The sequence below is a fragment of the Salvelinus fontinalis genome, chromosome 19, assembly GCF_029448725.1.
Source record: "Salvelinus fontinalis isolate EN_2023a chromosome 19, ASM2944872v1, whole genome shotgun sequence".
In the NCBI taxonomy this organism is placed as follows: Eukaryota; Metazoa; Chordata; class Actinopteri; order Salmoniformes; family Salmonidae; genus Salvelinus; species Salvelinus fontinalis.
The window spans coordinates 48,273,486-48,290,014 of record NC_074683.1 but is presented as its reverse complement, the minus strand read 5'-3'; the positions used below and the strand labels follow the sequence as shown (position 1 = coordinate 48,290,014).

General features: G+C 40.4%; 1 protein-coding gene across 3 annotated transcripts in view; it reads left to right on the top strand.

Annotated features, from left to right (window-relative positions):
- The first annotated feature begins 540 nt into the window (after positions 1 to 540).
- Positions 541 to 16,529, top strand: part of zmym2 (zinc finger, MYM-type 2) — a 39,547-nt gene continuing 23,558 nt past the window's right edge. The window contains exon 1 of one of the 3 annotated variants that reach the window (XM_055871849.1): positions 541 to 806. The gene's annotated coding sequence lies outside the window, so the exon portion shown is untranslated. Of the gene's footprint in view, positions 807 to 1,487; positions 1,631 to 2,262; positions 2,564 to 16,529 lie in introns of those variants that run through there. The other 2 variants (XM_055871847.1, XM_055871848.1) reach the window with 2 other exon arrangements.

Here is a 16,529-nt window from a genome sequence, read left to right as displayed (position 1 = left end):
TGCAAAATGGGAATAAGTGCTTGTGAATGGTTTGGAATTAGGTTAGATGTACATCTAGATTTTTAAAATATGTACTGTATATCAAATGTCTATTGATAATGTATTTTTATTAATGGCCTATTAACTATAAAGGCTCATACTTGTATAATAAGCACTGACAGGATGCAGCTGTGTGACCAACTGCGGTCGAACTCAGGTTTCCCAAGGTTGGGTTGGCCTGCTGAGCTAAAAGCCTAGGCGTTAGCAGGGTGTTACGCAAGATGCCAGATCATATCAGTAAGGTTACTCATTCACATGTGATTTACACACAGACACTATGAGCATCAACGTTCCACTCTTCAACAATAAAGTATAGCCTAATACAGTCAGTGCACACAATCATCTGCTTGCAATAGCATAAATTCATCGCTAGGCGGGGGTTAGACCAATAAAAGGATGCGGATAAAATGCCCCACAGCACAAGGGTCATGACTAGAAGGGATCCAACGGTTGTCAAAATAACGCCCAATTTTTTTTTTTGGTGGCATTTTATCTAACCCTAACATTTAACCTAATTCTCCTAACCTGCTGCTTCAGTTTTATCCCGCTACGAAGTCAAATCTGACGTTAATTTGAGATAAGCAGGACCCGTTCTAGCCATTACCCATTACCGTTTTTTTTAGTACATGGTCCTTTAGAGCTGGGTCAGAGCAAGCGGATCCTGTTCTTTTATAGATCAATGATCCTGAATCATTCAGCACATTAGCAAATATTGCCGTTATAGCATCATCACCATGAAAGTAATGTTCTTGGGTCTTCTTAATTCGGTAAGTTTGCAGATGTAGGCTATCAGAGTATGGGCATAGCACCTGGTTTATATGTTTTGTTTTGAGACCATGCTTGACTCTTTCTCACGCACCTGATCCGCCATTTTTAAAAGCCCTCTAGTCCTGTGCTTTGTATAAAAAGTGCCCCGTGCTCTCTCAACATGTGAGTATGGTCCAACTCCGCAATGCTTCGTTGCAAGACGGTTCCGAAATGGTTAAGATAACATTGGTCTACAGAACACATACTGACCAAAGTGTTAAAAGGGTGATTTGAACCAGATGTTTGCAACATTATGTTTTTCATATAACATGCTACATGATTCCAAGGGTGGTGTTTGACATATTCCGTTAAAACATTTATTTTGGCACATGGTAATATTCTATTGAAAGCCATTATGTAATGCAGAAACCACCGGTAGACGTGTGTTGGACATGAACGCAACCGGGACAGGACTGAATGCTGATTGGATCTCTACAGTGTGGTCAATGCCACCTCGATTGCGGTTCAACCGTAAACACACCAGATGGCAAAGTAAAATGCGTAATCATTGCCAAATGCATTATGTGGCTGGTTCATGGTAAAGTACTGCTATTATTATGAGTTTCAGGTATTCGAGACCAATTGAATTGTCAACCGCACCACTCCTGATTGAACATTGTGCGCCTGCGCGATGATGAAACAGGAGAAAGATCTCGTTCAGATCTCGTTGGAAGAATCCTCCCACGCGCGGACAAGAACGTCTTTACGTTGGGGCGCATGCGTGCGTTCCCCGATTTATATCAAGGCACAAAAGTGGCGCTATATCGGTTCAAGCTCGACTCCGGTAAGAATTTCCGAGACGTTTTATTGACATTTTACGGTTAATTAGTCAAAGTTTCAACAACTAGCTGAGGTGTTAGACAGCTGTCCACGGGCTCCCTTAAGTCTCCTGCTATGTTAGAAAGTAAATATGTGACGATTTATCAGTCAGTTTGTACCCCGCCTGAGATTTTCTCCCCCTCTCTGCTGTGGAAGGGTACTAAGCTATATTGCCTCCACTCTTTCATATTGTTTCGCTCGCTCTCTAATGGCGGACGTGAGGCAGTGCTGCTTGCTGACGGAAGGGGGGGGGGGGGGGGCATTTTAGCCCTTGTTGAAAATGTTTAGTTACCCCCACATGTTTGGAATAGTGTTGTAAAAACGACACATTGAGAATAAATGTTTTTAGGTCTGTCAACTATTTTATTGACACAGAGTAGTTTGTAGATATGTAACAGTATAGCGCCCCCCTTCGGGTGGCAACGTGTATTTTCTGTGATTGCCCCGGGTAATCTCTCTGGGGTAACTTTCCAATTAAACGTTTACGTTACACAGGTATTACATAAACAATACATTTGTTTTGGTTTTCAGACTGTTTTGTGAAAACAAATAATATCCACTGAATAATGATTCGCCTCAGAGCACGTTTTTTTTCTAGCTATGTAGCCTATCACATTGTCGGATTAACGTGAATAATACGTTGCTCTCTATGATTTTTGTCGGTTATGCGACTAAATATCACATGGGTCTTCTAATAGTCTCGAATAATTTACGTTAATTTTTCTATAAGAATGGCGCAGTCTCGTTGGCTCTCATCCCTCCAGTTCGCCGCAAATCCATTTCGTGGAAGGCCGGGCAAGCAGAGGTGGGAACGGAACTGAACCACGTTCTGTGGTTCTCAAATTAGCTCACTGACCCCATCTACCCCTCTCCTATGTTCGTCAGTGGGTCTTCTCGGGTATGCATTAATGATATTTGTCATAGGTCTATTATCCACCTAAAGTTTTGGACCATTCGCTCTAAGTTTCCTGAATAAAAACGATAGCAGGGCGGGTTGACATTGTTATCCGGTTGCCTTGACAGTGGAGGAGCTGTGGTCCTCGCGATTGAACGGAGGTTCTACCCGGGTTGTGTAGTCACGGGCACGGCCTGATATGGCACGGCCTGATATGGGGAGAGCTTTGGACAAAATGTGGTATTTTTCATCTATTGAGCCACATTGTGATCATCAGCTATTAGTAGCTCTAAACATGGGGCTTGATGGCAAGAAATTATATGAAGCATTAGCAGTCTAACAGCAGGAATGGAATAGGACTACAATTGAGCATATTCGGGTGTTTGGTAGCTGCTTCACTCTGCATCAAGCATCATTCATAAACAGTGGCTTGAGCATTACATAATATGACTGAATGGTCATGACTGTAAGAGCAGAAGAGTACCAGGGACCACCTGGGGTATGATGAAAGCAAGGGGCATGTGCTTGTCTTAATTACATCATACCTTAGTCACTCCCCATGATCTAATTGAAATGATGCAGTTTTAGCTGTACTCTGTGTTGCCTGTTTGCAGATGTATGAGAATGTGGCTGTTGTACCATCTGTTTAACACTAGTGCAGTGCTTCAGTGTTCAGTTCAAATCCTGAATGTCTCGCTCTAACCACACCTGTTATGAGGGTAGGAGCATCAACTGATACGTCTTGTTGGTGGAACGTTGCATGTCCAAGCCCTTTGCAAGAAGGAGACACGTGAATATGGAGTACTTTCGCACAGTGCTGCACTGCAGTCTGGAGTCTATTTTCTCCTTTCCGTGTCAGTGACTTGGTTCTAGCACAGGTCGTTTTGCGGTTTTATTTTTTACTATTTTGATATGAATAATGCATAATGTTACTCTATGTATAGAACCCAGAACAATCTTATTGATACTTTACATTTTTTATTTTATTTAACCTTTATTTGAAGGGATACCTCGAGATTGAGATTTAGGTTGTTTTTCAGACAAACTCATGGATACCATTTATGTGCTTGTGGTTTGGAGATTATAATGTATTTTATTTTGGGGGGTATTTTACCCCCATTTTCTCTCCAATTTCAATCTTGTCTCATCGCTGCAACTCCCGAACAGGCTCGGGAGGCGAAGGTCGAGTCATGCGACCTCCGAAACATGACCTACCAAACCACGCTTAACACCCGCCCGCTTAACCCGAAAGCCAGCCGCACCAATGTGTCGGAGGAAACGCCGTTCACTGTCAGCCTGCAGGCGCCTGGCCCGCCGCAAGGAGTCGCTAGAGCACGATGAGCCAAGTAAAGTCCCCCCGGCCAAACCCTCCCCTAACCCGGACGGCGCTGGGCCAATTGTGTGCCGCCCTATTGGCACTCCCGATCACAGCCGGTTGTGACACAGCCTGGGAACAGACCGCTGCCTACCGGGGAACAGTGGGTTAACTGCCTTGTTCAGGGTCAGAATTACATTTTTACCTTGTCAGCTCTAACCACTAAGCTACCTGCCGCCCCAGTACCTGCCGCCAGCTCCTCTCAAAAGCAGGGAATTGGACCATAACTACTCCAAAGCTGGGTGGTTGGTCATTTATAGTCTTACAAAGCTATACATGCATACATTACAGGGCAAAAGTTTTTTAACACCTACTCATTCAAGTTTTTTTTTAAAGCTATTTTATATTTTTACAAATTATATTTTAGATTCTTCAAATAGCCACACTTTGCCTTGACGACAGATTTTGCCAAGAGTATGCAAAGCTGTCATCAAGGCAAAGGGTGGCTATTTGAATAATCTCAAATATAAAACATATTTAGATTTAACACATTTGTTGATTACTATATGATTCCATATGTGTTATTTCATAGTTTTGATGTCTTCACTAATATTACACAATGTAGAAAATGGTACAAATAAAGAAACCCTTGAATGAGTAGGTGTTCTAAAACTTTTGACCGGTAGTGCCGTAATCAATGTTTTATGCATTTGTACATTTGACTGATAATCATAAGAAACAAGGTTCTATCCACTTCCCCATTCTCTGTCTTGTCACATAGAGATGTATTGAGATAGCAACGTTGTATCTGTCACATTATGGCGTTGGTGAGAGCATGGGCAGCGACATTGAGACAGATATAACGTTAGGATCTCTATATATCTGTGTGCGACAGAGCATGAGGAAGTGGGTAGAATCTCGTTTTATAATGACCAACCACCCAGCTTTGAAGTAGTTGGGTCTATGACCGTAAATCAGCTTCTGGCCAAAATCATTCTACAGACTAGAGCTGGGCGATATGGATGACGAATCCATATCGATCAATTGCCTGAATGGATACAATAATGATAAATAGGACGTTAAGTTTATAACATTAATATGCACCAATTTTATTTATTTATTTTAACCTAGTACTACTAGTTTGATGGGACTAGCCATCAATTTCCCATTCACAATCACCCATATTAGCAAACTTATTTCAAACTTCAAATTTCTCTAGTATGGGCTTAATTACATCAGATGCCTGATGGAGGAGATGTGTTAGAAAATATAATAGAACGAGGAGTGGATACAGGGTAGTAGCTTCACTAGGGTTGCAAAGGGTCGGAAACTTTCTGGTAAATTTCCATAGGAAGTTGAACCTGGGAATTTTGATTAAATACATCAAAAAAGTTAGCTTATAACAGTGAACCTTTTTTGAGGGATACACAAGGCAATTCTAGGTCTTGTGGCATATTTTGGTTAAACTATCCCAAAATCAATGGAATTGCAACCCTCTGCATGCACAGTGCATTCTTCCATCACATGTGCAGTGCACTCTACCATCACATGTACAGCTGATTCTCAAGATCTTGCACACTAATGAGATGCTGTAGAGCCCACACTACTACACTGGCTGAGCCAAGGACTACATGCTTTCTGGAAAGTTTTGATTACAATACTGGGTGGGGTGAATATATGACATAATTTTCTTTGTTAAATTAAACAACTCCTTTGTAAGATAAATGTTTTGAAATGAAACATGTATGGAAACAGGTGAAATAACACTCATTTAGCAGGCTCAAGCAAGCTAAAACCCACATGGTAGCAAAAACTAACTAGCAGAAATTGTTAACAAGTTAGAAATTATTTAAACACACTTTGATGTAGGATACTATTTATTATTTAACTTCTACTTCATCACAATCCTGGATCCGGGAGCACCCTCATCAGTAAAAAAGCTAACTAGCATAGCCTAGCATAGCTTCACAAGTAAATACTAGCATCTAAATATAATTAAATCACAAGTCCAAGACACCAGATGAAAGATACACATCTTGTGAATCCAGTCATCATTTCTGATTTTTAAAATGTTTTACAGGGAAGACACTATGTATTTCTATTAGCTAACCACGATAGCAAAAGACACAACTTTTTTTTACCACCATTTTTTCCCGGCATAGGTAGCTATCACAATTTCGACCAAATAAAGATATAAATAGTCACTAACCAAGAAACAACTTCATCAGATGACAGTCTGATAACACATTTATTGTATAGCATATGTTTTGTTAGAGAAATTTGCATATTTCAGGTATAAATCATAGTTTTACATTGCAGCCACCATCACAACTCTCACCAAAGCAACTAGAATAACTACAGAGACCAACGTGAATTACCTAAATACTCATCATAAAACATTTATGAAAAATACACAGCGTACAGCAAATGAAAGACAAAGATCTTGTGAATCCAGCCAATATTTCAGATTTTTTAAGTGTTTTACAGCGAAAACACAATATAGCATTATATTAGCTTACTACAATAGCCAACCACACAACAGCATTGATTCAAGCCAACAATAGCGATAACGAATAAACCAGCAAAAGATATAAATTTTTTCACTAACCTTCTCAAACATCTTCAGATGACAGTCCTATAACATCATATTACACAATACATATAGAGTTTGTTCGAAAATGTGCATATTTAGCGGCACAAATCGTGGTTATACAATGAGAATAGTAGCCAAGCTGCCAACAAAATGTCGGGAGAAATCTTGGGAGAGGCACCTAATCTAATCATTAACTAATCATAAATTTGACTAAAAAATACAGGTTGGACAGCAAATTAAAGATACATTAGTTCTTAATGCAACCGCTGTGTTAGATTTTTAAAATTAATGTTACTACGACATACAGCGTGCGTTAAAGCGAGACCGCACCGAAATTAATGTCGGAATAGGAGTTTTACATTTTTCAACAGAACAACGAATTAACATCATAAATAGTTCTTACTTTTTGATGAGCTTTCATCAGAATCTTGGGCAAGTTGTCCTTTGTCCAAAATAATCGTTGCTCGGTTGTAGATTGTCGCCTTCAACTTTGGAATTAGCAGTAAACATTAGCCATGTGGCCCAGACGTGCCCAACTCACTATAACGCAGCACAAAGAAATATCCGAAAATCGCAATATACTGATATAAACTGATATAACTCGGTTTAAAATAACAACATTATGATGTCTTTAACACCTATATCGAAGATATATCCGGCTCTGATTTTATAAGGCCTATAACGGGAGCTTTCCAGAACGCCATCCTGAGGTCTGTCTTGCTTCATGGCGAATGTTGAAAAGAGTGCACCCCACGTTCCCAGACCCTTTTATATGGCCTCAGATCTGCCTAGCAACTCCATTCCAAATCTCACTATTTGCTGACATCTAGGGGAAGGTGTATGCAGTGCATCTCGACCAATAGAAGACATGCAAATTAATAAACTGACCCCAGAACAGCCTGCCTGATTTCAGATTTCTCACTTCCTCACAGGAAGTTTGCTCCAACTTGAGTTCTGTTTTACTCACAGATATAATTCAAACGGTTTTAGAAACTAAAGAGAGTTTTCTATCCAATAGTAATAATAATATGCATATTGTACGAGCAAGAATTGAGTACGAGGCAGTTTAATTTGGGAACGAAATTTTTACAAAGTGAAAACAGCACCCCCTATTGAGAAAAGGTTCACTTCTTATGGCTGCAATCCCGTTAACGGGTTGATATGACAACAGCCAGTGAAAGTGCAGGGCGCCAAATTCAAACAGAAATCTCATAATTAAAATTCCTCAAACATACATACTCAATCTTATACCATTTTAAAGGTCATCTTGTTGTTAATCCCACAAGTGTCCAATTTTCAAATAGACTTTACAGCGAAAGCACCACAAACGATTATGTTAGGTCACCGCAAAATCACAGAAAAACACAGCTATTTTTCCAGCCAAAGACAGGAGTCAAAAAAAGCAGAAATAGAATTAATCACTAACCTTTGATGATCTTCATCAGATGACACTCATAGGACCTCATGTTACACAATACATATGTCTTGTTCGATTAAGTTCATATTTATATCCAAAAACCTCAGTTTACATTGGCGCCATGTTCAGAAATGCCTCAAATATCCAGAGAAATTGCAGAGAGCCACGTCAAGTAACAGAAATACTCATCATAAACTTTGATGAAAGATACATGTTTTACATAGAATTAAAGATACACTTGTTCTTAAACTTCGTATGGCTGCAATCCCGTCACCGGGATGATATGACAACAGCCAGTGACCGTGCAGGGCGCCAAATTCAAAAAACATAATTAAAATTCCTCAGACATTCATGTGTCTTGTATCATTTTAAAGGTAATCTTGTTGTTAATCCCACCAAAGTGTCCGATTTCAAATAGGCTTGTCAGTGAAAGCACTACAAACGATTGTTAGGTCACCACAAAACCACAATAAGCACAGCCATTTTTCCAGCGAAAGATGGCTTTCACAAAAAGCAGAAATAGAGATAAAATGTATCACTAACCTTTTATCTTCATAAGACACTCATAGGACTTCATGTTACACAATACATGCATGTTTTGTTTGATAAAGTTCATATTTATATCAAAAATCTGAGTTTACATTGGCGCGTTAGATTCACTAGTTGCAAAAACATCAAGTGATTTTGCATAGCCACATTGTTTCAACAGAAATACTCATCATAAATGTAGATGATAATACAAGTTATACACATGGAATTATAGATAAACCTCTCCTTAATGCAACTGCTGTGTTAGATTAAAAAAAAAAAATTACGGAAAAATAAACCATGCAATAATCTGAGACGGAGCTCAGAACAATAGCCAAATTAGCCGCCATGTTGGACTCAACAGAAACCAGAAAATACATGATAAATGTTTCCTTTGATGAACTTCATCAGAATGCAGTCCTAGGAATCCCAGGTCCACAATGAATGCTTGATTTGTTCGATAATGTCCGTTATTTATGTCCAATTAGCTACTTTCGAATTGTTTACCAAACGCCCTAACCGAAGTCTCAAAGCGCGTCCACTATAACGTGACGAAATGTCCAAAAGTTCCGTTACAGTCAGTAGAAACATGTCAAACGATGTACTAAATCAATCTTTAGAATGTTGTTAACATACATCTTGAATAACGTTCCAACCGGAGAATTACATCAACTTCAATTGACCGATGGAACGGAGCTCACTCCTGTGAACGCGCCAGTTCAATGCGTGGGCACCTCATGGAAGTGATTACTCATTCCTGTCTCCTTCGGCCCCCCTTCACATGAGTCATCAGACAAAGTTCTATTGACTGTTGACATCTAGTGGAAGCCGTAGGAAGTGAAAACCCATCCATAACTCTCTGTATTTTCAATGAGAGCGTGGTTGAAAATCTGGCACCCCCAGAAAATATCCAAACAGGAAGTGGAACTTCTCAGGTTTTTGTCTGCCATATGAGTTCTGTTATACTCACAGACATAATTCAAACAGTTTTAGAAACGTCAGAGTGTTTTCTATCCAATACTAATAATACTATGCCTATATTAGCAACTATGACTGAGGAGCAGGCCGTTTACTCTGGGCACCTTTCATCCAAGATACTCAATACTGCCCCTTCAGCCATAAGAAGTTAATGCAACTGTTGTGTCAGATTTCAAAAAGCTTTACGGCAAAACACAATTTTCAATAATCTGAGAACAGCGTTAATCCACAAGCAAGCCATACAGTTACCCGCCAAATTGTGCAGTCAACAAAACTCATAAAAAGCGATATAAATCTTCACTTACCTTTGCTGATCTTCGTCGGAATGCACTCCCAGGACTCCCACTTCCACAAGAAATGTTTGTTTTGTTTGGTAATGTCCATCATTTATGTCCAAATAGCTATTTTTGTAGTGTGTTTGGTAAACACATCCAATGTCAGGAAGCGCGTTCACTAAAAGCTGACGAAATGTCAAAAAGTTCCGTAACAGTCAGTAGAAACATGTCAAACGATGTATTGAATCAATCTTTATAATGTTTTTAACATAAATCTTGAATAACGTTCCAACCGGAAAATTACATTGACTTCAGATGAGCGATGGAACAGAGCTCCCTCATGTGAACGCGCATGGTCAAAGAATGGTCAGGTCATGTCAGACCTGACTAATTCCCCTCTCATTCGCCCCGCCTTTACAGTAGAGGCATCAGACAAGGTTCTACAGACTGTTGACATCTAGTGGAAGCCGTAGGAAGTGCAAACTCATCCATATCTTGCTGTGATTTCAATAGGAACTTGGTTGATAATCAACCAGCCTCAGAATTTCCACTTCTTGTTCGGATTTTTTCTCAGGTTTTTGCCTGCCATATGAGTTCTGTTATACTCACAGACATATTTCAAACAGTTTTAGAAACTTCAGAGTTTTCTATCCAATACTAATAATAATATGCCTCTATTAGCAACTATGACTGAGGATCAGGCCGTTTACTCTGGGCACCTCTGTGCACCTTTCATCCAAGCTACTCAATACTGCCCCTGCAGCCATAAGAAGTTAACTGCACAAGGATTTGTATTTGTTTTTTACTCATTTTACCCCCTAATCTATACAGGAAAAGGCCACGGGTACTATCTGACCTGTGGAGACATTTCACTGCAGCTAATGTATAAGGAAAACCTGTGTACACTTGCAAATACTGTGTCAAATCATATGTGAAGAATGCAACAAAGGTGCAGAATCATCTGGCCAAGCGCATAAAGTTCCCTCAGCGCTCACAACAAGCAACCTCTGACAAAAGTCCCTCTACTTCTATTTGAGTTGGAAATGAAGAATCGGACACCTCATCGATAGCAACAGCTCATGGTCCTCCTGGGATCAGAAGTTTTATTTTGACTCAATAGAGGAATGTAGTCAGAAATGCTGGTGAATGTCTTGCTCGAGCTGTGTATGCAACTGGTTCACCTCTGATGCTCACAGGCAACGTATATTGGAAGAGATTTCTGAATGTTCTTTGCCAGCATACACCCCTCCAACCAGACATGCTTTATGTACTCATTTGCTGGATGCAGAGTTCAAGTGAAGGTCACGCAAATCATAGAAAAAGGAGACTGTATTGCAATCATCTCTGATGGGTGGTCGAATGTTTGTGGGCTAGGAATAATTAACTACATCATCTTCACCAGTACTCTACACAGAAACAAGGGACAACAGACACACCGGTCTCCACATTGCAGATGAGCTGAAGGCGGTCATTGATGACCTTGGACCACAGAAGGTATTTGCACTGGTGACAGACAATACTGAGAACATGAAGGCTGCTTGGTCTAAAGTGGAGGAGTCCTACCCTCACATCACACCCATTGACTGTGCTGCTCATGTATTGAATCTGCTCCTCAAGGACATCATGGAACTGAAATTATCCACCGCATCTCCCAAAAAACGTTTTTAACATACATCGGTAAAATGATAACTAAAGCTTTAGTTTCTAGACTATCATTTTACAGCTGTATGTTGAAAACGTTTTTGGGGAGATGCGACGGATCATTGGGAGCATTCAATATTCCCTTTTGTTGTTCAGTGAAATCATCCCATGTGAAAAGTCAACTCATTTAATGAAAGTTAAATTCGTAACAATTGTTTTATTTCTATTGGAAGGATTTAGTAATTGGCAATTACGTTTACTTATGATAAGGTAAAAGGTTTATATTTGTCTCAATATGATACGATAAATATATCCAATGCAAAAAAACATCTACCTATATTCCTACCTCTGAATATCAGCTGTGTTGATTAATCAAATTCGGGGAGGGGAGCAAACTGTACGTGGGAATTAACGGGAATATTGGAATTACCATTTAAATTTTGATGTTTTTGCATTGGATACATTTACCATATACGGTGACAGAAAAATAAACCTTTTAACTTACCATAAGTAGATATTTTAACTAGGCAAGTCAGTTAAGATCAAATTCTTATTTACAATGAAAGCCTACCGGGGAACAGTGGATTAGGGTTAACTGCCTTGTTCAAGGGCAAAACTACATATTTGTACCTTGTAAGCCCAGTGATTCGATCTAGCAACCTTTAGTCTACTGGCCCAACGCTCTAACCACTAGGCTACCTGCCGCCCCATAAATTGCAAATGATTAAATCCTTCCGATAGAAAAAATTATAATAATTTAGTTCCAAATGTAACTTTAAGTAAATTAGTTGACTCTTCAAATGGGATGAGTTGACTGAACAACAAAAGGGAATATTGAATGATCCCCAATGATCCATCGCATCTCCCAAAAAACTGTTTCAACATACATCTGCAAAAAAAAAGCAAAGCTGTAGTTTCTAGACTGTCTTCCTCTCAGGCTTCCAGGTCTTCTCCCTGGACCTCCTCAATGTCCACCTCTTGAGCATCAGACTCAACAGCCTGACCCGAACTGCATGAACTTTTAACCCCAGATGTCATTTATTTGACCACCCCTTTCATATGGGCCCGTATGTTTGGTATGGAAAATATCAGGGTCCCCCTCAACGAAGGTTTCGACCAAATCAAGACTCTGAGGCTTCATCTTCACTGTCACTTTTCAACCTTGAGGATGGCTCGTTGTCTGGCTCAAAAAAACTCAAACTTGCCCGGATGGCCACCAATTTTTCAACCCTTGTATTGGTCAGCCGGTTGCGTGCTTTGGTGTGTGTTCCCAAACAAGGACCAGTTGCGCTCTGAGACGGCTGATGTTGGTGGGATTTGGAGGATGATGGAGGCAACAGGGTAAAGAGCCTCAGATCCACAAAGTCCCATCCACCAGGTGGCTGATGAGATATGTTGGCACGACTGAAAGCCCTTGCTTGGAAGTGTACTTCGCCAGACTGCCAAGAACCTTGCCCTCATCCAGGCCAAGGTGGCGAGACACGGTAGTGATGACACCATAGGCATTGTTGATCTCTGCACCAAACAGGATGCTCTTGCCAGCATACTTGGGGTCCAACATGTACGCTGCAGCGTGTATGGGCTTCAGGCAGAAGTCTTCAAGCATTTCAGAACTGCAGTTTCCTCTGCTTGGAGCAACAGTGAAGTGGGCAGGGCAGTACGGATTTCTTCTCTTACATCTAAGCAGAGTCTGAACATCAGACAGGACAGCATTGTCTCCCTCAATCCATGCAATGGCTACTGCTATAGGTTACAGGCTGCCTACCACTCTCTCCCAAAATACATCCTCCAGGAGGATCCTCTTGATGGGGCTGTTCATATCGGCAGACTGATATGGCCATTTCTTGGAGACTCCTTCCCCTCCAGGAGACTGTCAAACATGATGACAACACCATCCCAACGGGTGTTGCTGGGGGGCTTCAAAGTGGTGCTCTTATTCTTCTCAGTTTGCTTGGTGAGGTGGATTGCTGCGATAACTTGATGACCCTTCACATACCTAACCCTTCACATACCTAACCATTTCCTTGGCTCTCTTGTAGAGTGTATCCATTGTTTTCAGTGCCATGATGTCCATGAGGAGCAGATTCAATGCATGAGCAGCACAGTCAATGGGTGTGATGTGAGGGTAGGACTCCTCCACTTTAGACCAAGCAACCTTCATGTTTGCAGCATTGTCTGTCATCAGTGCAAATACCTTCTGTGGTCCCCTTCAGCTCATCTGCAATGTGGAGACTGGTGTGTCTGTTGTCCCTTGTGTCTGTGCCTGTGTAGAATACTGGTTGAGGGGTGGAGATGATGTAGTTAATTATTCCTTGCCCACGAACATTCGACCACCCATCAGAGATGATTGCAATACAGTCTGCTTTCTCTATGATTTGCGTGACCTTCACTTGAACTCTGCATCCAGCAAATGAGTACATAAAGCATGTCTGGTTGGAGGGGTGTATGCTGGCAAAGAACATTCAGAAATCTCTTCCAATATACGTTGCCTGTGAGCATCAGAGGTGAACCAGTTGCATACACAGCTCGAGCAAGACATTCACCAGCATTTCTGACTACATTCCTCTATTGAGTCAAAATAAAACTTCTGATCCCAGGAGGACCATGAGCTGTTGCTATCGATGAGGTGTCCGATTCTTCATTTTCAACTCAAATAGAAGTAGAGGGACTTTTGTCAGAGGTTGCTTGTTGTGAGCGCTGAGGGAACTTTATGCGCTTGGCCAGATGATTCTGCACCTTTGTTGCATTCTTCACATATGATTTGGCACAGTATTTGCATATGTACATAGCTTTTCCTTCTACATTAGCTGCAGTGAAATGTCTTCACATATCAGATAGTACCCGTGGTCTTTTCCTGTAAAGATTAGGGAAAAAATGAGTAAAAAACAAATACAAATCCTTGTGCAGTTATATTAAACAACTCCTTTGTAAGATAAATGTTTTCAAATGAAACATGTATGGAAACAGGTGAAATAACACTGTTAGCAGGCTCAAGCAAGCTAAAACCCACATGGTAGCAAAAACTAACTAGCAGAAATTGTTAACAAGTTAGAAATGATTTAAACACACTTTGATGTAGGCTACTAGTTAACAAAAAATTCTGTATGTCATAAAATATATTCACCCCACCTAATATTGTAATCAAAACTTACCAGAAAGCATGTAGTCCTTGGCTCAGAGTGTAGTAGTGTGGGCTCAATGGCATCTCATTCGTGTGCAAGATCTTGAGAATCAGCTGTACATGTGATGGAAGAATGCACTGTGCATGCAGAGGGTTGCAATTGAATTGGGGATAGTTTAACCAAAATATGCCACAAGACCTAGAATTGCCTTGTGTATCCCTCAAAAAAGGTTCACTGTTATAAGCTAACTTTTTGATGAATTTAAGCAAAATTCTCAGGCTCAAATTCCCATGGGAGATTTACCGGAAAGTTTCCGACCCTTTCATCCCTAGGTGTGACACCTTTTGCCTCAGGCAGTGCAGCACATCTCCTTCGCATAAAGTTGATTGTGTCCTGTCGATTGTTGCCCTAATCCTCTTCAATGGCTGTACGAAATTGCTGGATATTGGCGAGAACTGGAACACGCTGTTGTACATGTCGATCAGGAGCATCTCAAACATGCTCAATGGGTGACTTTTCTGAGTATGCAGGCCATGCAAGAACTGGGACATATTCAGCTTCCAGGAATTGTGTACAGATCCTTGCGACATGGTCGCTGTGCATTATTATGCTAAAACATGAGGTGATGAGGCAGATTAATTGCAGGACAATGGGCCTTAGGATCTCGTCATGGTATCTCTGTGCATTCAAATTACCATCGAAATGCAATTGTTTTTGTCTGTTGCTTATGCCGGCCCATACCATAACCCCACAGCTACCATAGGGCACTCTGTTCACAATGTTGACATCAGCAAACCGCTCGCTAATACTTCGCCATTAACAAGTGGTCTGCGGTTGTGAGTCCGGTTGGAACGATATCTGTAATGTTGTGTGACAAAACTGCTAATTTTTGTGACCGTTTATTGTTCCCAGTACAAGGTGCACCTGTGTAATGATCATGCTATTTAATCAGCTTCTTGATATGCCACACCTGTCAGGTGGAGGGATTATCTTGGCAAAGGAGAAATGCTCACCAACAGGGAGGTAAACACATTCGTGTTCAAAATTTAGGTAAGCTTTTGTGCGTATGGAACTAGTCATGCACCGATATGACGTTTTTGGCCGATTCCGATATTTTTCTTGCAAAAACGATACAGATTTTAATGTTTTATTTTAGCGGCCTTTTAAGCATTCTAGTACAGTTAACCTGTCTAGGATGAGGGTGCCGCTAGCGGCACCCCCCCCCCCCCCACTGAAAAGGCAGAGCCACGAAATTCAAAAAAAATATTTTCTTAAAATATTTAACTTTCACACATTAAAGTCCAATACAGCTAATGAAAGACACAGATCTTGTGAATCCAGCCAACATGTCCGATTTTTAAAATGTTTTACAGGGAAGACACAATATGTAAAGATGTACATCTATTACCTAAAAACACATTAGCATAATCCACCATCTTTTATTTGTCCACCAACACCAGTAGCTATCACCAATTCGGCTAAACTAAGATATTTATAGCCCCTAACCAAGAAAAAAACTCATCAGATGACAGTCTGATAACATATTTATGGTATGGGATAGGTTTTGTTAGAAAAAAGTGCATATTTCAGGTAGATGGCATAGGTTACAATTGCACCCACCGTCACAAATGGACTAGAAAAACTACATTGAGCAACGTGTTTACCTACTTACTAATCATCAAACATTTCGTAAAAATACACAGCATACACTAATCGAAAGACACAGATCCTGTGAATACAGACAATATTTCAGATTTTCTAAGTGTCTTACAGCGAAAACACAATAAATCGTTATATTAGCATAGCACATAGCACATAGCAGCCCAGCATTGATTCTAGCCAAAGTGAGCGATAAAAGTCAACATCGCCAAAATATATTAATTTTTTCACTAACCTTCTCAGAATTCTTCAGATGACACTCCTGTAACATCATATTACACAATCCATATAGAGTTTGATCGAAAATGTTTATATTTAGCCACCAAAATCATGGTTAGACAATGTGAAATGTAGCCCAGCTGGTGAGAAAATGTCCGTGCGCCACTTAGACAGTGATCTACTCTTATACATAAATACTCATAAACGTGACTAAAAAATATA